At 42.1% G+C, this 23,601-nt stretch overlaps 1 protein-coding gene across 8 annotated transcripts in view; it reads right to left on the minus strand.

Annotated features, from left to right (window-relative positions):
* The window catches only part of TANC2 (tetratricopeptide repeat, ankyrin repeat and coiled-coil containing 2), a 151,976-nt gene extending 130,266 nt beyond the window's left edge, over positions 1 to 21,710 (minus strand). For 5 of the 8 annotated variants that reach the window (XM_064400133.1, XM_064400131.1, XM_064400130.1 and 2 more), the window contains exon 1: positions 21,100 to 21,569. The gene's annotated coding sequence lies outside the window, so the exon portion shown is untranslated. Of the gene's footprint in view, positions 1 to 6,892; positions 6,917 to 21,099; positions 21,571 to 21,641 lie in introns of those variants that run through there. The other 3 variants (XM_064400126.1, XM_064400129.1, XM_064400127.1) reach the window with 3 other exon arrangements.
* Positions 21,711 to 23,601: the final 1,891 nt, after the last annotated feature.

Raw genomic sequence — 23,601 nt, forward strand, 5'->3', positions numbered from 1 at the left:
TATCCAATTTAAACAGTTTTTGATAATTCTCTGTGTTTGGGACCTTTTCACTGCTTCAGACAATTTCTGACTGAAGCCATCACGGACAGAGCTGCTCAGACAGTTGAGAATGGACAGATTATTATGTAATTTCCAGAGTAAGAGAACAAAGAAATGCTATTAAAAAGTACAAGCTGGTAATGATGTCACAAAGCCAAGTAAGCAAACACTTAAAAGCTACACACTCAGGAGAGGAGGTAGTTTAGTAACTCAGACACAAACTAATCATCCTCCAGTCCCAAATAATTTCTTGCTTATTGTTATTGTTATTATTATTATTACTCCGATAGCTAATAACCACTGAGTTCTTCTGCAAAGACTGTGTTAAAAACTGAAGTGTAAAACAGCAAAAATCTGCACATTCACCACCCCTTTAACAACCTTCACATCCATGTTGAAATATTTCTTAAAAAGAGCTTCTCCTGTATTCTGTTAAACCTGTAAGTATATGGCACACAAATTAACTCAATTTTTGAATATCCTAGTGAATGAAAGCACCAAAAAAAAAGCATAAAATCAAAGCCAGCTGAGTGACTGCCCAAGAGAAGGGCTCCTACCTAATGTGGGAATTACTGAAATAGGCAAGAATGGTTCATGAAAAAAAAAATAAAAAATCCCAATATTGTCAACACTTTCAGCTGTCAGAATTAAGCACGTTCCTGTCACTCTAATACAGAAAACTCCTATATGAGGAATGAATACTTTCAGGTCCAGCAGCACACATTGTAGCTGCAATATTTTCCTGTCAGGCTAAAATCCATGAAGAAAAAAAAAAAAGAAAGCTTTAAGATTCGAGGCAGAAACCAGAAAAGCTGCCATCCATGGAAACTTGACTACATAGTCTGAAATCACACCAGAATGTTTGATTTCACAGCAGCAAGTCTGAGAAATGTCATGAGATATCTTGAGCTGAATACCACCCATCCTATATTTGAAAATATTCAACATTAGTACTGAGAAACATCCAAATAAAACTAGTTTTCTATTTATCCTAGAATAAAGAAAGCAACCTTTTTTCCCCCTCAATCCAAGCAAGCAGGTAAAAATTCACAGGAATTTTGAAAAGCTAATTGAATCTGAAGCCTGTGGACCAAACATAGCACAGGTCACATGTATCCTGATCTCACCAGTTTAATTATATTTTCCCAGAGAAATTAGCAACTTACTCATACTTTTATCAACAGAACATTAATACACAGACATTAAACACAATGGCCATCTGTCTTTGAAAACCAAAACTACCCCAATGATCAGAACATGCTGCTCAACCAGTCCTGCTGGAAAGCAAAGGCTCTAAAATGGTCTCATGAATAGGGATTTCCATCTTTACATGCAGTTATTTTTCTAGTTTTGGCTGTCAGATGCACCAGCTGGTATAAATTCAGTAAGCCTGGATGGTATTCTAAAATCAAATCAAATCACAGTTTAAATTCCTTGCACATATATACATGCTGGAAACAAAATGCATACTGACTAAAAATAATCTTGATTTAAGTTCGAACTTGCGTAAATTAATTTTTAAGCAAAAAGTGTGTTTTAATGATGTCTGTCATGCAACAAATCAAAGATCAGGAAAATGACAGAATTCTTTAAATTATTATCATGTAACTACGCCTGCCCTAATTTTACTGGGGACTAATCTGGAAAAAAAGTCTCATGTTTCCATCTTGACACAGAGTTTGTCTTCTTAACCTCATATTCTCTAACTAAAAGTAAGATTTGAATCATATGTTGCCACACATAATGACTGCACTTACACACTTCATTACATAGGAAAGCAGACCATTGATAAATCAAGAATTCCACAAATAAAACCATACAACATAACACTCCAGTCCAGAATTAGATACCTCTTGGCTGATTTTCAACAGCATTAAACAAGCATCCACTCTACCATATTTTAAGTTGGCAACAGTTTCTTCATGATCATCACTCGAAATAACTATGGGAAAGCATCCAGACCTCAATGGAATAATGAAAAAAAATCAGAAAACTGACCATGCTTTGAATTAAGTTTTTTTTCTGCTTATCATGTATGCCTTAAAAAAACCCACCCTGTGTGTTAAATCCAGATGACATCCACATTCTGCTCTTCACAACTCACAATCCTGATTTTATATTGCAATTATAAGGAGCTCCCATTTTATTTTCTGCTTACAAATACTTCCAACTCATGAAGGATTGCATTTTTTAGCATCTTAATCCTGTTTATCAAAATTTACAAACTTACCTATTTACCACTTTTTTTCCCAGCAATCTGGGGGCAGGAGCTGTTACTGTTTTATGGTACCTGGTGGTCCCCAGCCCTCACGTCTCTAATATTTTCACACTCTAATTATCATCTTATGTTTAATAACTCTGACAGACAGAGACTGTTAGAGCAATGTAGGAGTTAGTGGTGGTGCCCCAGCAGAAAGGAGCAATAATTAAGTGTAAGTCTTGGGTCATGTTTCTCTTACCAGCAAATCTGCTCAATGGCTTTAGAGAGAGAACAAGTGTGAGTGAGTGTTGATTATTTCTGGTCTTCATTTCAAGTATTCCAATAGTGTAAGCTCCAGAAGGAAAGCAAGCCAGTTATTTTTGTTGTTTCTTCTTGTTTTCCTTGGTTGTGCACGCTCTTCAATGCCAAGAAATGGACAGGATTTGGGATTTGCCTCAGTGAATGATGACATAAGTTATTGGTGATTATACATGCCTACATTTGCATTCCAAATGTAGGGGGAAATACATTCCCCTTCCTTCCATCTCTAGGAGGCATTAGATCTCCTCCATAGGACAGACTATAGATACGATTTAAAAAATCAATTTGTTTTTGTTGTTATGCAACTTTATGGAGTAAACTCACCCATCACTGCCAAACTTTTATTAAAGCTAAAAATGGGGGAGTGGTGTAAAGGCTTTGTCTAAAACCCCAGACCAACACTGCAGTATCCAGCTCTGCTGTGTTATCACTGACTTTGATACACACTCTCTGATACTCCTTGGCTACTCCACGAGTATCACTGAGCATTTCCTTTCCCAGAATGAAAGAGAACAGTGTCCCCTGGCATTCTGGTGCTGGAGGGACTCAGAAAAGCACTGCAACTGCAGCATCACCACCACCGTGTTCACTTGGCTCTCTGTGAAACCAGGGACTGTGCAGTAAAGCAGAGAGGAGGGGCAGGGCAAAGCAAATTGCACCTCTGGTTTTTCCAATGCTCCTGTATTAGGTTCTGTTTTGTCGGGCCAGGGTTTTATGAGCCTTCAAAAGGGAACCTAATACCCCAAGGATAGCTTGGCTGTTACCTCTGGAGGCGAAGAATGAGCAGGATGGCTTCTGCTGCAGTGTTTGAAACAAAAAGGTTCAATAAAAGGCAAAATAACAAACAGAAAATCCGAGCCAGGTACAGAGGTCTGCTCCTGGTAGAAACACGTTCACAAAAGCCGTTCAGATCTTTTGTCCTCCTCTTTTTCTACCTTATGGCCCAGGCGGGACTTTTTGGCTTCTAACCAATTAGGTGACCCCGAGTTTTTGGTGAAGTCTCTGGGGTCCTATAAGGTGGCTTTTCACCTGATCGTTGGGAGAAACTTCTGGGCTTCTTTCCTTTTTTTGGGGGACAAAGGCTAGCTTTGCCACTCTGTCATTGGGGGACACTCTCCTGCACTCCTACACTCCTGCACCAGCCAGCTGAAGTGACCAAGGCACTTCTGAGCCACAGGCAAGGATCCTGAAGCCAATATTTATCCCAGTTTACAACTGGGATAAGTTAAGAGGGTACTTGGTTATTCAAAGCCGACTTCTTAAGCTGTGGTAATGCAGTTTTCAGTAGTCACATTGAAAGTAACTCAGTCCTGGATTTGGGAAGCGCTCAGCTTTCTCTGGGCTCTCTCACTAGGAATGTTTTCTGCCTGCTACTGTTTATCTCCTCAAGGCTTTGTGGATTTTGTTCTTTGATTCCCTCTGTGGACCCCTAACAGCTTGCTTTATGGTTAGCTGATTTCTCCTGCTAAAAAAAAAATCTCACTGGGCTTTCAGCTCTCACTTGCATCAGACTGAGGAAGCACAGTTGTTTTTGCCAGAACTGTAACTCTGTAATCTCCATTTTTGCTGCTGGTTGTGGGATGAAACCATAAACTCCTGATTGTTGTTAGCTGAGGAGGACAGTGTGAAGTGGAGCTCGTGTATACAACACTGAATTCTTTTGAAGCCTGCTATGTGCTGTAATTTCAAATGTCCTCATACAATGGCTTCATTTATAACTCATAGTTTAAACACAGTGTCTGAAGTAACCCCTTTGGTTACACTCCCCATTCACTGGTCTCAGCCTTAAACAGCAGCCCATTGTCTCCTCTGCTGTAGCTAACACAGCCAAAATGCCTGATTCACCTTTATTATACTCTGAAACAATGTCTATTAAGAAACAATGCTCTGAAATCTCCTCAGGCAAGTTCTGCAGAAAAACATTTCTGACATCAAGATGCGTTACAGCAAATACAGCAATTGCCTGGCTGTATCACCACCCGTATCAAAAAGGCTTTTTTCTTTAGCAAGAAAGAGTCTGAAACATGAAAAATAGTTTAATGTTCAGAATCTTGTAGCTGGATGGGATTATCTTACATCTAAATTGAGTATGGATAGCATAAAGTTTATTGCTTTTAAAGCCAAATCATGCAAACGATACTGCAGAAACCACTTCAGGATAGTCTTAACACAAATCTAAAAAAAGACATATTTTCTCAGCTACCAGAGAGCTTTTTATGCTCTATAAACACGCACAAGGAAAGCAAAGGAGGAAAATCTCTGCTCTCAGCCTTTGGGCTCTTGCTATTAAAGCAATATTCATAATCCCTACTGCCCAGCTGTGTGATACAGTCATTTAACTTGTTAACCTTCAGAGATCACAAGACCCATGAATAAATCCCTCCTTAATACACGATGGTAGCAACCCCCCAGCTCAGCAACACCCCCAGGAACTGAGCCAAGGCAAGAAGGTGAACACTGATACCAAAGAACACAAGGAAAGCTGCATGACCTCACTTCCAGCAAGGATTCAAAGGGCATCATGCTGAGAGACAAGCATGGTGCATACCATGCACATATTTTGTATATTCCACTTGAAATCCGTGCTTTATTCACTCTTTTCCAACAACTGGTTTTAAAATGCATCTCCTCTGCTACACAGCTCTGTACTCTGTCATTCCTTTTCTACCTAAGCCATGTCCTGTTTCAAGTCTTCCTCAGCTCTAAAATATCTTCTTTAAAACAACTGAAACAGAATGAAAGTGACTCCTGGGAAAATTTCTTGGTTCACTTTATTTACAAGTTTGTTTCTATTAACCAAACCACTGAGCCACTACAACATCCCTCCATAACAACTGATACAGATCTCAAAAATTCCTTCAAGGTGAAACTATTAAAACACTAAGGGAAAACACAGGAAAGCTGCTGACTAAGAAATCACTTCTCTCCTCTAGAAAGCCCTGGCAATTAAGATTACAGTAAATGAAGCCTGCAGAATAAAAACCAAAAATCTTCCTTCTCCCAGCAAGCCCATTCTGCAGAGCCAATAAATGTTTGCCTTTGGTTTTCCGGGTATAGGAAATCCATTTCCTCCACTGCTCCTGCAGCCACTGCAGGAGAGAGCAACAATGACCAGAAAAAGAAACTAAAAATAAGAAAATCTCAACCGAGTCAACACTGAACCTGCAGCCCACTGCAGGAGACAGCAACAATGACCAGAAAAAGAAACTAAAATAAGAAAATCTCAACTGAGTCAACACTGAACCTAAAATTACTCCTTCAGTGTCAAGCTAAGGTCTCTCCTGTTAAAAGGTTACTCTTTTCATGAGTGACTTTTTGTGTAATAATTACTTTTAATACACTAATACACACAGGCACAAACAGTGGTTTTGTTGTAGTCCCTATATTGCTCTATCAAGAAAAACAAGAATTCTTCCACTTGCACCAGAATAAAGAGGCCTCCTCCCTTCCAACACAGTTTGAATCATGTATCAGTATGTGACATATAACACAAATTCTGTGTTAGTTCTAGGTAATTTGACAGTAGAGAATTAGATTCCGAGCTTGAAATCCTTCTAGGAAGTCATTACTGCTGCAAAATTACTATAATATGACTACTGCAACAGTTAATTAAAAAGATCTGTCACCATGTTGAGGAAAGAATTTTTTCACAGGCTGTTTTTGCTCTGAACTCCACCTGCTTTAAGTACTCACACTACACTGGCAGTAAAGTGGAATGCTTAGCTGAATCTATGTAAGCAAACTTAAAATAACTACACCCCTGAAGAAATTAAAAGAGGAAGATAAGGAATGAATTTCAATATTACTAACAACACCCCTTCTCTTTAACTCTCACTTATACTTGTTTGTATAAAAATCATTTGTGTCGGGGCACATTTTATTAGCTTGCTCTAAAACATCTGTAGAAAACTCAGGCAGCAATTAGACAGATTAATGTCTAATACTGAAGAGTAATTTAGCCCATTCCCCACTGCCAGCTAAGAAATACTACTCAGTCCTCTCTAAATGTACTCTTGCTACACTTTTCCAGACTACTGCAGAATATAAATTATGGCTATAAATACATACAGACAGAAAATTTTTAAGGACTATATCAAATTGTTAGAAAAAGGGAAACCATATAAAATTCTCTATTAAATGTTACAGTCAACAAGACACCAAGTCCCAAAGATCTTATTACAAATACACATAAACAACATGGTAAATCCAGAAGAACTTGGGGAAAAAAAAAGATATAAGGATCTACCAGGTTCAAATACTCAGCTAATAATTAAAGATGTGAAAATCCACTAAACATCCACTGAGAAGATGCTGCTTAGAGCAAAAGCTGACCTGTAACCTTTGCTATGAGGGTGTGTAGAAAAATCATGCTGATTCGCATTCCAGTTCAGTCTCAAGCCTGTCTGCCCTGCAGATAAGATAAATGCATCTGTAACACCAGGCAGTTTTCATCAGAAACAAACACACAACTACATTCCCTACAGCTCAGTCTCAGCAGCACCCACCCCCTTAACCACTGCCCCACAAACAAATTCCTGTGAGAAGTGCATTAAATAAAATTTAAAACTCTTTTCCTCTCATTTATTTGAAAATAATAATAGTAATAATAATAATAATAATAATTTTTAAAACCTTTGATCCAAGGTGCCATGAAAGGGCAATACATGTGCATTCAAGGAGAAAAAGCAGCTGCACACTGATCCATCCCTGATAGCGAGTGCAGTGATCCCTTCTGTTCAGAAGGATGTTGACTGGCATTTGTAGCACAGTTATAAATGTGTCAAAATCCTGTCTGACTTCTAAATCACTCAACCAAGTCAGTCTTAATTTTCAGATGAGCTTTTGTTCTCTCTAAATGCTCCTTTAGGAGATTGGGAGCCTTTTTCACACAAGCTTTGCAAAATACATTATTACTAAGTTCACCACTTTTGGGTTACTCTTCCCACCAGCCTATCCACATATTTATTTATATGCAATTATCTATTCAGGAAACACATTTACAAATTCAGAAACATCTCATTGCTGCTCTCTCCCTCACTACCTGAGTTCTCCAATAATTTATCTGCTCATCTTCCTTCACCCTCAGGATGCCCAAGACAAGAGTGGGAAATATAAGCCCTGGTACTTACAGACCTGCAGGAGCAGCTCACAGCAAGGGAGAAGAAAATAACATTATTCTCACACACAGGCAGCTCCTGGGTCATCTTCACAAGCAGGACAACTCAGGAGGGAAAAGTACCCAGGAATGCTGGGAAAATACAGAGACTGCCATCCCAGAAAAGATTTCCTTTCAGCCTACTGAAAGGCACAGAGCAGAAGGCAGAAAATAGACTCTGGTAGAAGAGAATAGGGATGACAACCGGACATCTTTTTGGGAGAGCTCACAGGATGAAGGACAAGCAAGATTTGCTCAGCCCAAGGGGGTTCTGAAGGTGACGCTGCAAAGAGCAGACACACCACTCTCAGTTCTGCACAGCAGCACAGACCCTTTGGAAGAAGAATAATTTCTCACTTCCTTTTTTTCTCTCAAGATCACATAGAAACACTTTCCCATGGCTGCTTTTCATGGTTTAAAAGTTTGCACGTTGATGGAGGAGGAAAGTTGGAAAGAGCTTCTCTCTGTGTGATTATTTACTTAAATCCTTCCCATTACTAAAAAGCAAAATGATAAAAACCACCTAAGCTTGAGGAGGTGGAAGACTTCACTTCTTACAAATTATTTCATTTCAGAAGGTCTGAGCACACAGGAGCAGAGGGAAATCCATGGTGTTTGTGCAGCAGGTCCTGCCCACAGCTCACTCTGCACCCGAAGAATCAGAAATTAACTCCTGGCCCTGCCACCCCAATTCAGCAAGGCCACGAAGATAAACCAGCAGCAGGATGAGAAGGGGGAGGGAGGAGGAAGAGGAAGAGCTCAAATAAAGGAAGGAAAACCAAGCTGATGTTCCTCTAATGAGCGACGTGCAAAAGCTCGCCATCTGAGATCCACACTGTAAAAACAACTTTTGGAGGAAAACAAACAAAATGCAGTTGAAAAAGAACATTCCGGGTTCTTTCTGGAGCTTTCTTACAATAGTTCCAGGCTACTCCACATTTTTGTCTGCAGTGTTTCTACACTATATTATTTAGCAAGCTGCACACAGATAAAATGCACCTCCTCAAGGAAAATCTAGAATTCCCAAGTAACACAATATGAAATCTGGAGACATCTTTCCTTTATCTAAAAGGCACACAGCTATAAATATTGCATCTTTCCATCAAATTAGTTTCCATAATTAAACATGTAAGTGAAGTGACTAATATTTTAAGTGGTTTCTTATTTGGAAGAAAATAACAAAATTCAATTTTATGAAGTATTTATACTTTCAATAATAATTTACTGTTTATGTTTAATTTTTTTATTTTTTTTTTGAAATCAAGTCCCACTTGCACAAGCACTTCAGATAGAACAACCTGACACCAGGAATGGAAACTCAGGATTTTCCAAGAGGGAGAATGGACACAGAGTGGTTTCTCCTGGGTTCTCCCTAGTTATATTTGATGTGAATGATGTGTTACAGAGCATCTTAAAAATACGAACAGGCATCCTACACAACAATTTTGTATTTCCTTTGAATTATCCAAAATAATTCCAGGCTGAGACTGAACTTCCCTTCCTACACAGGTCCTCCAGAACATTTAAAAAGACAAAATTTGCATTGACATACACAAGCATGGACTGTATCAAATAAAAAGCTATTTCTCCCCAAAACCCATAAAGATTAATTTATATATATAATTCTGTAGGTTACTATGAGCTTGTTTTTTAACTTTTTCTGAGCTTGGTTTAGTCATGTCTATGATACACTAAAAGGACAGAGCCAGACTCTGTGCCCTTGCAGAGAGTTAGAAAAGGCTCGAGAATTTATTCCCTTTGTTGTTGATGAAATTCAGGATATTTTTTTGGATATTCTATTTGCTGGTGTGTCATGAAAATTCTCAGAAAACCAAAACCATTTGAAAGTTCAGCCCAGGTTTGGAAAATCTCCCAAACAAAACCAGTCTGGATAGTCAGGAAACAAGTGCTTTGTTCTATCCATGGCTTTGTCAGCCTCAGTTTCAAGGAGATTTGGGGTTGTTTTTTTTCTTATAGAGAACTCAGAAGTCACTATACACAATTTATGTGGAACCAAAATTATTGTTAAATAATATACAAGGAGATTTGGGCTTTTTTTTTTTCTTATAGAAAACTCTTATGTGGATTTATGTGGAACCAAAATTATTGTTTTCCCAGGGAGAGAGTCTGGGAGGTCAAAAAAAGTTTGAATCTTTTTTAAAAACCATTATCTATTGTACATTAAAAGTTCCAAAATAGAACAATATATAAAAAATAGTTCTTGATCTTAATTAATTGTAAAAATCAAGACCAGATCCTCTTTCTAATGATAAATTACAAACTACCAAGCATATTCAGTGTCAAAAGGAAATACATATATATTTTTTTTTCATGGCAGTGAAACCCATTCCAATTAAGAGCCATTACATTTGCTCCTATCCCACACTAATGAGGCCCGAGTGGAGTCTGTTCTCCCCCAAACCAGCCCCTTTACATTGCTCCATCTCATTTTTAATCACATCCTGCAGTTTACACCCCAACCAGCCACGCCACATCCCTTCTTACACATAATATTAATATTTATTCAATTTCTCTTGAAAAAACTTATCTAGAAATCAGTCAGTCAACAACTTGTCGGGATTTATGGTGGGTTTTTTTTCTTTTTTTCCCTGATTATTCACAAAGAGCCTGAGCTCAGAATATGGAATAACAGGCCTGCTGCCAGCAGACTTCCTGCACTCCAAGCCTGAAGCATATGGATAAGCTCTTAATACAATACAGAAAGACACTTCTTGAATGGAAGCAGGCAGCATTGCTTTGCACAGAAGTTCAGCACAAGTGTATAGACTACGAGCAAAGTGCCAGCAGATATAAATCTGGGGATTTATGGTCTAGATGGTTGACAGGAGAGGTTGAAGCTGCCCAAATTCCAGAACTGCACGCTGCAGCCAGCACTCACGTCCATCACGCACAAGAGCACAGGTGGCAGAATGGGACATCTGAGAAGGGGAAATAAATGTCCACACCCACACTCAGCTCTAAGCAGGTAATCATTAATACCACAAGATTATTCTGCATATTTCATTCCTCTTAAACTGAGGAAAACCAACCCAGAGCACACGGTGCATAAAGATGGACTCATCGCTTGGTATGGCTGCTCAGTTTCCAGATAATGAAGAACAGCTAAATAAGTTTATGTTACATGATTTAATCTTCCTTTAAAGATTGTTTTATCCAAACTTGGAAAGGTTTTTTGTTTGCCTCCATTTATGAAGAATTTTTATTTGCATCTGATTTTTAGTGGTTATGTTGCAGTAAAAACCTTGACTACACAAAAAGACGTGGACATGTCACCAGTAAAGGTGACAGCCAGCTCCTTGTAGGGCCTGATCTGCTTTTTCAGCTGCCTGTGAGGACAAAAGCAGTGCAAAAGTTTATTTTAATGGCTTCCTTAGTGCAAAATTTTAATTGTAACCAAGCAACATTATACACAGTATACAGTTACAACAGGTACAAGCCATACCATGGATTTGGTTTAGGTGAGTGTTGAAACTTGCCAAAAAAATTAATTAATTAAGATGACCATTCCAAAATGGAGTATCTGACTTAAACTGCATTTCTTAATAGAAATAATTTGGGAAACAGATTAAACACCCACATGCACACACTGACAAAACAGCATTTGTTAACTGACCTAAAAAATCTGCACGTGTATCCGTCAATTTCAACTCGGATTTCTGCTCCCAAAGGTCCAACTGTCCCAAGGTTACTGTTTCCAGTAACAACATGGAAAACTGACTCAGTGCAAGGATTAGGGGGCTTGGACAGAATCTTTATTGACCAGATTTGGTAAAGTAGGTTTCTGGACATTTACAAGAGGCAAAAGCAGTTTAAAAACAACCTAAAACCAAAACAACAACAATAACAAAACCACCCCACAAAGAAATCAGCGAAATCAGAATCCAAAGCAAAGCTCAGACACGTTATGAGGATTCCCGCAGCAAAGTCCCTGTGCTGAGACAACGTACCCTGACAGGAAAGCAGTTGCACCCACCCAGAAAATCTGATGAAGACCAAAGCCCTCTTTGCAAGCCCGTCTGTGTCTGCACAGATATTTTCTCCACACTGATCCAAAGTATTGACAAAGTCTGAGCAAGTCTACAACAAGAACTCAGGCCTGAAAAAGGCACAAATTCACAACTCTCCCTAAATTTCCCTTGCTCTGTGTACATGTAAATGATATTTTTCAATTTTCGTTTCAGATGTTTAACAGCACTTTGTGCTGTTCCTGTTCTCCTGTATTTATAGTGCTGTTTTTATTCAGAATAAACACTGAGAAATTAACTTGCTCATAGTCCAAGCTTCTGATTTTTCAATACTCATTTGAATCTACTCCTTTCTTCCTATCCCTGCAGCACCTTGAAAGCCAATGCCATCCACAGGTTTCACCAGCACACTCTCAATTCCTCCATCCAGGTTACTAAGCAACCTGGAAACCAGCTCTGCAGCTACTGTACAGCACTTCTGATTATGCCACATCCAACTTTTCAAACAAAAATATCGCAGGCCACCATACTGAAGTGATTCTAAAAGCAAGACAGAGAGTTTTCCACCTCATTTTTACAAAGTTTCTCTTATTATAGAGCAGCAATTTGTTCAATAGTGCCAAAGGTAAAGACTGAGATCTTCAGTCCCCATTGGGTAAAGTCTAAATCAAACTGACAGACCACTCCATTATACAGCTTTTAATAAATTCCTTAGGATCATGGATTCATCAAGTTGAGGCTTACATAATACAAAAAAAAAGGCAATTTTTTTAGTGCCTAGGAGCTGGTCTAGCAGCCATCACAGCCATACTCGTCTGACTTACTCCCCTCACACTTTCTCTCAAATGCCAGCAACTCAAACCCCAGCAGAGCCCCCCATGACTGAAAATACTTCTCAAGTTGGCAAAAATAAATACTTGCATCTCTTTCTCTTTGAAAACGTACGCTGATTTAGAATGACACCATTTGGCCTGTGATCACAACTTGTAACTGGCAAGAACTCCCACTGTTATTACTTTTTGGGATAACTGCTACCCACATAGTGCCAGATGGTCCTTTCCACCTCTGCTGAGGAGGTGGAGCAGCTCTGCCTGCTGTCAGCATTACAGCTTCTGCATTTTCTCTAAATCAAGAGATGATATTACCAGTCTGAAGAGAAAGCAGGTGGGCACTTGTAGCTGCATTACAGTTGAAGCCTTCAAAGAACAATAGTCCTTTCTTTCGTGGGGCCTGTTACACTCAATCCCCACTCCTGAAGACAGGAAAACAAGGGGATATCATGGCCCCCATGCAGGTATTCACCAAAGGATGGTGCCAATGAAAAGCTGCTCAGAAAGATTTCAATCAAACACTGATGTTCTCACTGTGAAGATGAGTGTCTCATACTAACAACTGTGTGAGGCAGCAGGAAACTGAGCTGGGGTCTTCTAATCAAATCTTACACTGAAAATTAAATGGGAAAATTATTTGAGTAAGAGGAGAAAAACCCATTAAGTAAGAAAATGGGGAATTTGTCCCTCCATAACATATAAATTATCTATTAAACTAAGATTATGTGGAACTGCAAAAGCTGCTGGGAAAGATAATCAGAACTAGACTCCAACTTATACAGAAAGTAACAGATGAAGCAGCACACAGCAACACACACAGAACACCTGCCACAACCCAGATTATTTTTAAGGATATTTGCAAAATGAAGTCACATGAAGAACACCAGAGCCTTCAAGCTGGGATGAACCAGCAAAATCTGCAGACACAAGCATTTATTTGGATCATTCAAATCACACTATCCACTTGCATTTGCACCTCTCCACAGGCTCAGTTTAACAACTCTCAGAAAAGTTACACACACACATCCTTTTGCCTCTCTTCTCCAAGCATCACTCATTTCTAAAATCTATCCTCACTATTTTACTTTGCTTTTCTCTCTCTCAGAACCCTTCCATATTGTATTCCAGAAAATCCCTGAAGGATGGAAAGTTGTTTATCTGTTTGCCCTTTGCTGAAGACTTTCCTCCAGAGCACTTGCAGGAACAGCCTGGCTAAGCCCATTCCAATTATCTACTCAGTCACTGACCCCTTCTGCTCCCAGATCTTCTGCTCAGACACTGAGCAGAGCCAGGACAGGGAGCCAGGAATGTGCCTGCTCTGAAGGAGCCTGGAGAAACAGGAGGAGCACAGGGGTTTTAGGCCTGAAAAGACAACCCACCCCAAATAAATAAATGAATAAATGCTGCCATCCCCCAGCTCTGGTGAGCTACAGAACATACAGGCACGCTGTTCCTTCAATTTCTTGTATTTCTTCATTAAAAATGCCAACTTTAGGAGATCCAACCCAAGAAGTCACAATAGCAGGAGCTCACTTTTATTGATGGAAAAAGGTTCCACCAGAATCTCCTGTGACAGACTGGCAGGACAAAAGAGGACTGTTAACTCCACTTGAGCAGCTCTACCAGTGAGCAATTTCAGGGCAAGAACACCAGAAGGCAGGCAGGAAAAGGTGATTATTCTTTTTACCTTGCACCCAGACATCTGGTTCAGCACAGCTGAGAAACCAGCAGCTTTCAGCAGGAATCACCAGCTGGGTGATGGGACAGGGCAGGCAAAACTTCCTCAAAGAGTAATAAAAGATAAGCCCTGTTTTCTTTGGTGTTGCTTCTCTAAAATAATAAAGCCATTAAGCAATATTCCATCTAACAAATGCAAAAAGAATAGAAATTCTCCAGATACAGAACCAGGATCAATTTATATTTGTTTCTCTCCAATGTCTTCTCTCAGTTTTCCTTGTGTTTTCTCCTTGACTTCATTGGAAATAATATTTCATAACCTCAGCCACAGGCAGCCCAGTGGAAGTGCTAAGAATGGCAACAGAGCCCATCAATACAGTATTTATACTATTACCAATATTTAAGAAAACTCTCCAAACACTGACCACAGGATTGAACTCAACGAGCTTCACACTCCACAATTCAAGGACAGAAAATTCACCTCCAGGGAAGTCTGGATTACCAACAAGGTGACAGCAGGAACAGAAGAAATCATAATTATATTTCCACATTAAAGACATTATGACACTTTCAAGAATATCAGTTAATGCTTTTCAGCCTATTAGAGGCAATGCACAACTGCTTTCTGAACTACCAGCACTGTAAATATTCCAACTCCCATTCTGAAAGATATTATACTCTTTAATTTTAGTATTTTTCATCTGCACTGCTGGTTTCTCTGGTTTATATGTGCTCATCAAGGTTCTCATCCAAACTATAAAGGAAACACAGATTTTTAGGAAAGACACTTGAAGAGAACACAAAAAAAAAAAGGAGGAAACCACTTACACCCATATACAAGCCTTACTCATTAAGGCATATAAAAATATAAATTGCAGCAGAGGTGTTTCCTACTGATTGCTTTGTAAAAGCATTTTGCTTCAATAATCTGAATACTGAAAAATAGCAGCAATCTGTCAAATATTATTTTACCTGCCATGGGAATCATACAGGCATGAAAGTGAAAATCAAATAAACACCCAAAATACTTAGAAAGAAAGTAAGTAAATAAGAAGCTCCCTATCATAAAATATAAATTAACCATCTCTTTTCTCACACTTCTTAATTAGTAACAAATATTCAATGTGACTTGTACTGCAAATAACAATTCACCTATCCAAAAGACTTCTTTCATTAATGAGATCATTACAAATCTTAAATTTGAGATCACTACAATTCAACCATAATTAGCAATTACAGCTGATGTGAGTAAAAATAAGATAATTGAATATTCACCAATAAAGTGAGGAACTCAGAGAAAAGTGATGCATTTACCCTATTCACTGTTATTTGGGAATTTTTCCTCAACTGTCAAGCTATTCTATATTTTAATCTTAAAAAATATTCCCTGCAGATGAGGGTAAAAGATGTAGTTCAACGAGTCAGCTGAATTTCATTAGTGGTGTGATATGAGCTTCAACTATTACACACTGGAAATGTGCAAATCTGATCTCTGAAAACCAAGTCAGCTAATTCCAATGGCAGAAAACCAGAACATATGGAAATCTGGATGCAAAGACAATTTCAAATGACGAGCAGACCTCTGCTGCCTCACATGCAACCTACTCTGAAAGAAATTATCACAAATTTACGAAGTAAGAACTCAAGGAAGGAGCAGCAGGAGGGTTTGTCTCCATTCTTCCAAGCTCGGGGAAGGCTGGGATCGTGGCAGACACACTTTTGGTATTTGCAGAGGCTCACAGCACAGCGAGGAACAAACCCAGCTTTCAGCCTGCTCCGCTTTGATGGGCACAGGAAGGTCACAAACGCTCATCAGATGACTTTTCAGTAACTTCTGAGAAATGGGGCACCATGAATAGAACTGCTTGTGGTGCAAGAAAGGATCATTCATCTAGCCCAGGTCCTCCACTCCGGACATAGCAGTCAATTCTTTCTCATTAAGTACAAGTGAACAACTAATGAGCAACAAGTTGCTCCAAGACTCTGAAATTACGCGTCTGAAAGATCTCTCACAACAAATCCATCCCCAGCCAAACAGCAAAATTAACAGCAAGCCTGCCCTCACCCTGCAGAGCTCCCAGTCTGCTCAGGGAGATGTTCCTTCGGTCACAAATATGTTCTTTCCATAAAGGACAAATAAATAACAAATACTGGTAAGAGCTGAAATGTCAACATGCATGATTCATTGCTCTCTTCATTAATGATGCCAGCTCAAGAGACAGCAGCACTCTCCCAGATGACTTCCCTGCCATGAGCTCACACAACATCACTCCTCAGCAGCTCCAGTGGCGTGCAGAGACCTGCCCAAGTAGGAATAGTAACATGAACTCAGCAGGATCCTGTGTGTTCCTCAAGTACCTGCGTGTGCCTCTGCCAAATCGGCTCTTAAGGATTCCTACCTCAGGTTACTTCTTCAGGGAAGCTAAATAATCCTCGTCTTTACAGGGCAACAGGAGGGATGGGAGAGGAAGGGCAAAAAAAAAAAAAGCTACTCAAATTTTAAGTTCAAGAAAAAAGCCCTACACTCAGAGCAGTAAAAAAACCTTTGTGAAAGTGTTATAAAAATTACTGGGAAGTAAAACTTAGACCAAAGTTTGCTTTATGCAGAATACATAGAAACCCAACCATTACATATATTTTATAAAAGCCATGAATAAGTAATGATTCCTTCAAAATCAAATCATGATGCAACATGGCACAAACCCAAAGCTGAGTCAAATAAGCACATGGTACTTTTTATGTTTTATCATTACTAATTAATGTTTTCTTACAGAGTATTTTTCAGGATAGAGTTTCTCATGCCACAGCATAAATTCTGTTATTTTATGAATTTTGGACAGATAGGGAATAAATGCTACCCAGGAAGAAAGCCAGGCTACTCAGGGGACACAACAGATTATTCAAAGATTTCTCCTCCTGAGGAGCTGGAACACCACAGTGCCATTACCACAGCACCCAGAACATAGAGCATTTTTATTCACAACCTAGTAAAGTAACCTCTGCTCTCTCCTCAGAATCCCACAGGCAATTCCAGGCTAAATTCCTCTCCAATATGTCCAGCATCCTTGTTAAACTAGATCCTTTCATCACAGGCTGATGAAGTAGAAATTGAGGAACCCAGGGATGGGACAGCTTCACAAGGGATAACTCCAAGGCTGGGCTCTAAATTCCCATTTTCTCCCTTTCTAATGAAAGTCCACATAACAAGTGCTATTTCCTCTAAGTAATGTAGAGTTTACATTTAAAGGAATTACTTTTAAAATTAATATAAAACAGACAACTGCATTTTAGCCCTATACAATAATGGGATTGGAACCATTCAAAGGAACATAACTAGAATTTGGTTTTTTCAATCTCATAAAATCCAGCTGGCAAATAAACCAGAGACAAATGACCCAGTTCACTGGATCAAGTATTTCCAGGTGCAATGAGCTCCAAACACTAATTTATCTCCAGTGAGTGCAACAGGAACGTGCTCTACTTTCAAGTTAAAATGAAGGTGCCATTCTGGGTTGGCTGGAGCTGATTTTCTTTGCAGTAGCTCACACAGGGCCATGGTTTTGTCAAAGATTTGAACTACAAGAGTCAAAAAGAACCAGTGGGCCCAGTTCTGTTACCACTGATGATCATGGTATCCTCCCAAAGCCCTTACTGGCAATGTCACCATGTCCTGTGTCACCACAGAGCTCCACGTGCCCTGTGGATGCTGAAAGAATTCCTAGAGGTGGACACACATTTGTCATATTGCAAACAAAGCACAAGACAAAAAGAACCTGAAATTAGCGATCAGGCTGACTGCAGGGTTATAATCAATGACACAACAAAGGCTGCAAGACTTTGAGTATTTGTGGAGTACTAAACATAAACCACTCACGTCCTGCACACCACAGGTGCCATTTTAAGGCTTTGTGCAATACTCCAGACACGTTCCCAGCTGGCATCAACCACCCAGAGAGCTCACAAAGATAAACCCAGCCACTCCTTCCTGCTCCTGCATCCTCCTGCTGTCACTCGCAGGCTCCACAGGTGAAGTTCAGTTTGTTGATCCAGCAAGGAAGGAGCTCCACAAAATAAATAGCTGCCACTCACACAACAGCTGCTCAGAAGTTCAACACAGAGGGTCCACAACACCACAGGTGGGAGAACAGGATACAGATTCAGCACCATTCCTTAAAATCTGCCTAACCCCATCAACAAACAGCACTCCAAGCCATTTGCCTGTCTGGATGTCAAAGGAAATTACCTTGTCAAAGGAAATAACCATTGTGCTCTAAAGAAAATTCATCCTCCAAAGTTGAAAGGATCAATGTTTACACATCAAAGAGACGAGGAACAAGGATTTTGCTTTTGAAAAAAATTTCAAAGCAATTTTTTTTTTAATAGTGTGAAAGATGGGATTACAGGTGTTACCAGGCTCTCAGCTGATCTCATGTTTAACCACCTCTAGAAAAGGCAAACCTTGATAAAACATAAGAAAGGATATAATCCTTCTCTTTCTAACGAGAAAAACCATGCACAAATTTGGGAGAGTCACAGGTCCATTTTTTTGTTTTTAATGTACCAAGAGGTTGTTCTAGTTTTCTGGTTTCCCTCTTATTGTTTTTCTTTTGCAGTCTAACAAAAAAAGTAAGATATACTACCACGAATTTTAACAAGCATCCTGAAATTAAACAAAATACAAGATCATAAACTAACGAACACACAGTATAAATAACTTTAATGTGTCACAAGCAGGCCTGGCGTCAAAGTGCTCTTCTGGAATTATACAGAAACTCACACCTGCAAAACTCAAGAGTAAAGAGTGCATAATGCTGTGTGTGATACATATTTGGGCCCTAAACCATTTGCATTTATGGTCATTAATATTAATGAGTGAGAATTTGCAAGCAGGAAGTTAGGGATGCTTGTCTGTAATGTATTAAAAAATTCATCTTGCAAAAATTCCCGGCACATAACAGGTATGCTCATGGATTTCTCAACATTAACATAAATATCACTGGTATTTCTAAAGGTTTAGCTGAAAGTAAATCTAGTGTATGCAACCTGAAATTTAAAACAACCCAGAAGCTCACACAGGATCATGGGAAAACCAATGGAAAAGACAGAAAGATGAGAGCAAGAGAGGAATTGCTAGAAGGCAATCAATACTGATAAGGAGTTTATTTTATAAAATGATATTAGTCATGCAGTTACCCTGAATATGTAACCAGTAATTCACACGGTAATTACAAGTCTACATTGCAGGCCAGCATGCTCCAATATTCTATGGCCACAGCAGAGATGCAGCCAGGATATGACCCTGCCACTCCAACAAAATTGGGGTAAATTTGGAATACACAGTCTTTCACTGTGCAGGATGCCCTTAGGATGAGTCACTACAGAGAAGAAGCACAACTCTAAGTAGTTTGTTTATTTTCTCAGAAGCCCAAGAGTCATAAAAGCCACAGACCTCAAACTGGCTAAGATAGTCTTTGCCTAAGCATTACTGCTCTCTTTCAACCAACAGCTTGTTTGCAGAGTCAAAAAATGAGATTTTGGTTATGGCAAATGGCAATGTATTGTATTTTCTTCATTCAACCATGGGTCTATCGTGCATTTCATAGGTAAACATTCCTCCACATCAACTGCCCATAATATAAGGTATCTCTCACCACACAGTAAAAAGCCTCATGTGACTGCACCCAGCAAATCCTCTTCAAAACATCCTCACCAAAAGGCACTTATTACACCAGCTCCTTTTCCCTTTTTAATTCACGCCTTAGGAATGGATGCTCCCAGGTGCAGGGTCGGAAATTAAATTCTGAAGATTAAATAAGGAAAATAAATAAACACCACCCAACCTTCAGCATTTTGCAGGCATCATTCCCCACTTCAGCCTGAGCAATGCTGCTGGCAGGGTCTCCTGGCCATGTTGTTGCTCTCCACAGCACGCTTGCAGCATTTCTTCTTCTCCTCCCAATCCAACACTGATTTGCCTTCGCTCCTACACCGTAGCTATGCTGCACTCCCCAGCAGCGCTAATTAGCCTCCATAATAATTTATTTAAGTTCTCCAGATATTTCATTTCCCTTGCACTATTTCCACCTTGATAAAAGCCTAAAACCCACACTGCTCCATCATTACCTAAACCCATCTCCGGACCTTCCCAACACAACCGCCGATGAGAACCTGCCTTTTTCCTCCCCAAACACCCATCCGAGCGCCGTCTGCCTCATCACCTCGCAATGCTTTTTTTTTTTTTTTTTTTTTGCATTTTAGCCCCCACCAACCAACCCACGCCTGTAACGGAGAGCTCCAGCGTGTGTCATTAGACCCGCACGCCTTACTCAGCGCTCGGAGGGAGCGGGTTTAACCCCGCCGGTGCCCGCGGGGGCGAGGGCGCTGCGCGGCCGCGGTACCTGCGGCACCTCCCGCCGAACGCGGCGCGAGGGGAAGCGGCCTCCCCTCAGCCCCCGCCGGGCCCGGGGGGGACCGATCGGCGTCCCGCAGGGCGATCGCCGGCCCCGGCACGCCGCTTTCCCTTTTCAAACAAGGCTGCCGGTTTCTTTTCCAACAAAACGCTGCATTTTGGGGAACTCGCTGCCCGCGCCGACCCCGCCTTTCCCGGCGCCCGCCGCCGCCGCATCCCAATCGAATCAGCGAGGCACCGACAGCGCCGGCTCCCCCTGCCCGGGAACGGCGGGGAGGAACCCCCACCCCAGCCCTGTTGTTGCGGTGCCCCCGGCCCCGTCCCCCGCCCGCGGGAGGGGCGTGGCGGGGACCGCTTCTCCCCCCTCACACACACACACACACCGCCGGGCGTTGCCCCCTCACGGTGTGTCCCCGTCGCGTCCCACCCTCATCGGTGGCCGCGGGGGTTCACCGGCAGCCCGGCGCTCTGCCGCTCCTTACCTGGCGCGGGGAGGCTCCCGGCGGCCCCGCACAGAGCGCGGCTGCGCCTCCCTCTCACCGCATCGCCGGGAGCAGCCGCCGCCGCCGCCGCGGCGAGCGCGCGCCCGAAGGGGAGGGGACGGGGGGCGGCCGGGCTCGCCCCTTCCTCGGCGGCTCCTTCACCGCCCGCTACAGCGCCCCCTCCGCCCGCCCGCCCGTCCGTCCGTGCGTGCCCGCCGCGGCCTCCCCGGCGAGCCGCCGCTCCTCCCCTGCCGCTTTTCCTCTTCCCCCGGTTCCTCCGCTCGGTCGCTGCGAGCTCGCCGCCGCCTCACGGGAGCCCGCGGAGGGCGGGGAAGGGAAGCGGCGCGCGCGCTCCCGGGGCTCCCTCCCCGCCGCCCCCCATGAGCGCACTGAGGGGCGCGGCCGAGCGCGGAGCCGTGACGAGGGCACGGCTGTGCGCAGCGGGCGCGCCGCGGTCCTCGGGAGCGATCCGCGCTGCGCCAGTTGCCTTTCCTGCCCTCTTTCCTTCCTCTCTCTCCCCACCCCTTCCTCCGCGGCCGTACCTGGCGGGGGATGCGCCTCGCTGACACCCGGCCGCCCGTGCTCAGCCGCGGCCGGGAGCGGGGGAGCAGCGCCCGCGCCTGGCGAGCGGCGGAAACTCTGAGGGCGGGCGGGATCCGCCGGGGAGGGGGAAATCGGAGCTTGTGGCTGAGGCTGAGGGACAGGACGAGCCCAAGCCGTGTCCTCTCGCAGGCCGATCGTACCCTGGGTTGTGTCCCCACCCCGTGTGGGCAGCAGGTCCAGGGCCCCTCTGCCCCGCTCAGGTGAGACCCCACCTGCGGAGCGGCCCCCAGCCCTGCGGTCCCAGGAAGAACATAGATTTGTTGGACGGAATCCAAGATAATTAGAGGGGGTGTAGCAGCTCTGCTCTGAGGAAAGGCTGAGAGAATTGGGATTGTCCAGCCTGGGGGACCTAATTGCTCCTTCCACTACCCGAAGGCAGCCTACCCGAAAGATATTTACAAGGCCAAATATTGTAATGGATATTTACTAGGGCCTAGTAAATAGAAATTTACTAGGACAAGGGGGAGTGGCTTCAAACTGGATGGTCTTCATGGTCCCGTCCAAGACAAACCATTGTTCTGTGAGCTGTAGCAGCTCTGCTCTGAGGAAAGGCTGAGAGAATTGGGATTGTCCAGCCTGGGTGACCTAATTGCTCCTTCCACTACCTGAAGGCAGCCTACCAGAAAGATGGAGATATTTACTGGGGCCTGGAGTGACAGGACAAGGGGGAATGGCTTCAAACTGAAATGGTCTTCATGGTCCCGTCCAACCCAAACCACTGTATGGTTCTGTGAGCTGCAGGGAGCAGGAAACACTTTCCAGGGCAGCTCCACGGGCCAGGAACGGGTCTCTGGCAGCTCCAGGCTCTGTCAGGACCTGCGCAGGGCCAAGGCACCAAAGGCACTCTGAGGGTTGAGCCTGTTCCTGCAGGTACTGCTCGCAGGGATGTTTGGGCACTGACACGTCGTGGTGTGATGGAACACGATGACCCCGGTGCCTGTGTGCTCCTCCTGTGTGTGTACCTGACTTTCACTGGTTCTTCTTAACAAATGGGACTTCTGAATAATACCAGAAATTGAAATGTTTTACTGATCGTCACATACAGTTGAAGACCAGAGGTACAAGGAGCACACAGGAAATGCTGCATTACCTGTTAAAGCTAATATAAACATTTATTTAAATTGCCTGAATAGTATAAGGTAGCCACTGAAACCAGCAATCCATTCAGCATCTTGGCATTGCTTAATTGTTCATGTGAATGAAATGTAACTGACAGAAATTTGGGGTTCTCGTCAAACTGAAAAATGTTATTTTTGCTCAATAAAAATATATGGTAAACAGAATATTGGTTGTTTTGGTTTTTTTTTTATTATTGGCTAATTCTCTTTAAGAAAGCTAATATTTATGTCTTAAGTCAACAAAATAATCTTTTTAGTCCAGTACAAAATGTTCCCTTTAATTAAATTATCTCCACTCCCTTGGGATGGATGCCTCATTAAACCTCCTGGGTGCAGATTGCTTGCCTCCATCTCACCCTGGAATGGTTAAGAGCTTTACATCACATCTGCCCACAGTGCCAAATTAATCACCAAATAAATGAAGCAACAGGGTAATCTTCAGTTGTGAGTCAAGAAAATTACTTGTACAAAAAATAAACTGCAATAGAAAGAAACCTACCTAGGAGGTGTTAATGAAACCCAGAGAGTGCTTTGGTTTGGGTTTTTATGCATGTTTGTAGCAGAACTGATGAACAAGATGCCAAGTTTCTGGAATGAAGCTGGGATCAGAGTGAGTGCAGCCTTGTCACCCACATTATCTGTCAGTGCAGTCGCTGGGTTTTGCCTTCACAGGAGAGCATCATCACAGCAAACAGTGCAACAAGCACTTAACAAATTACAGTACGGAGATCTTCCAGGAATGTTTTCCTCTAAATCTACACCCTCCTGCCTCCCTTGATCC

This window comes from Passer domesticus, chromosome 27 (assembly GCF_036417665.1).
Source record: "Passer domesticus isolate bPasDom1 chromosome 27, bPasDom1.hap1, whole genome shotgun sequence".
In the NCBI taxonomy this organism is placed as follows: Eukaryota; Metazoa; Chordata; class Aves; order Passeriformes; family Passeridae; genus Passer; species Passer domesticus.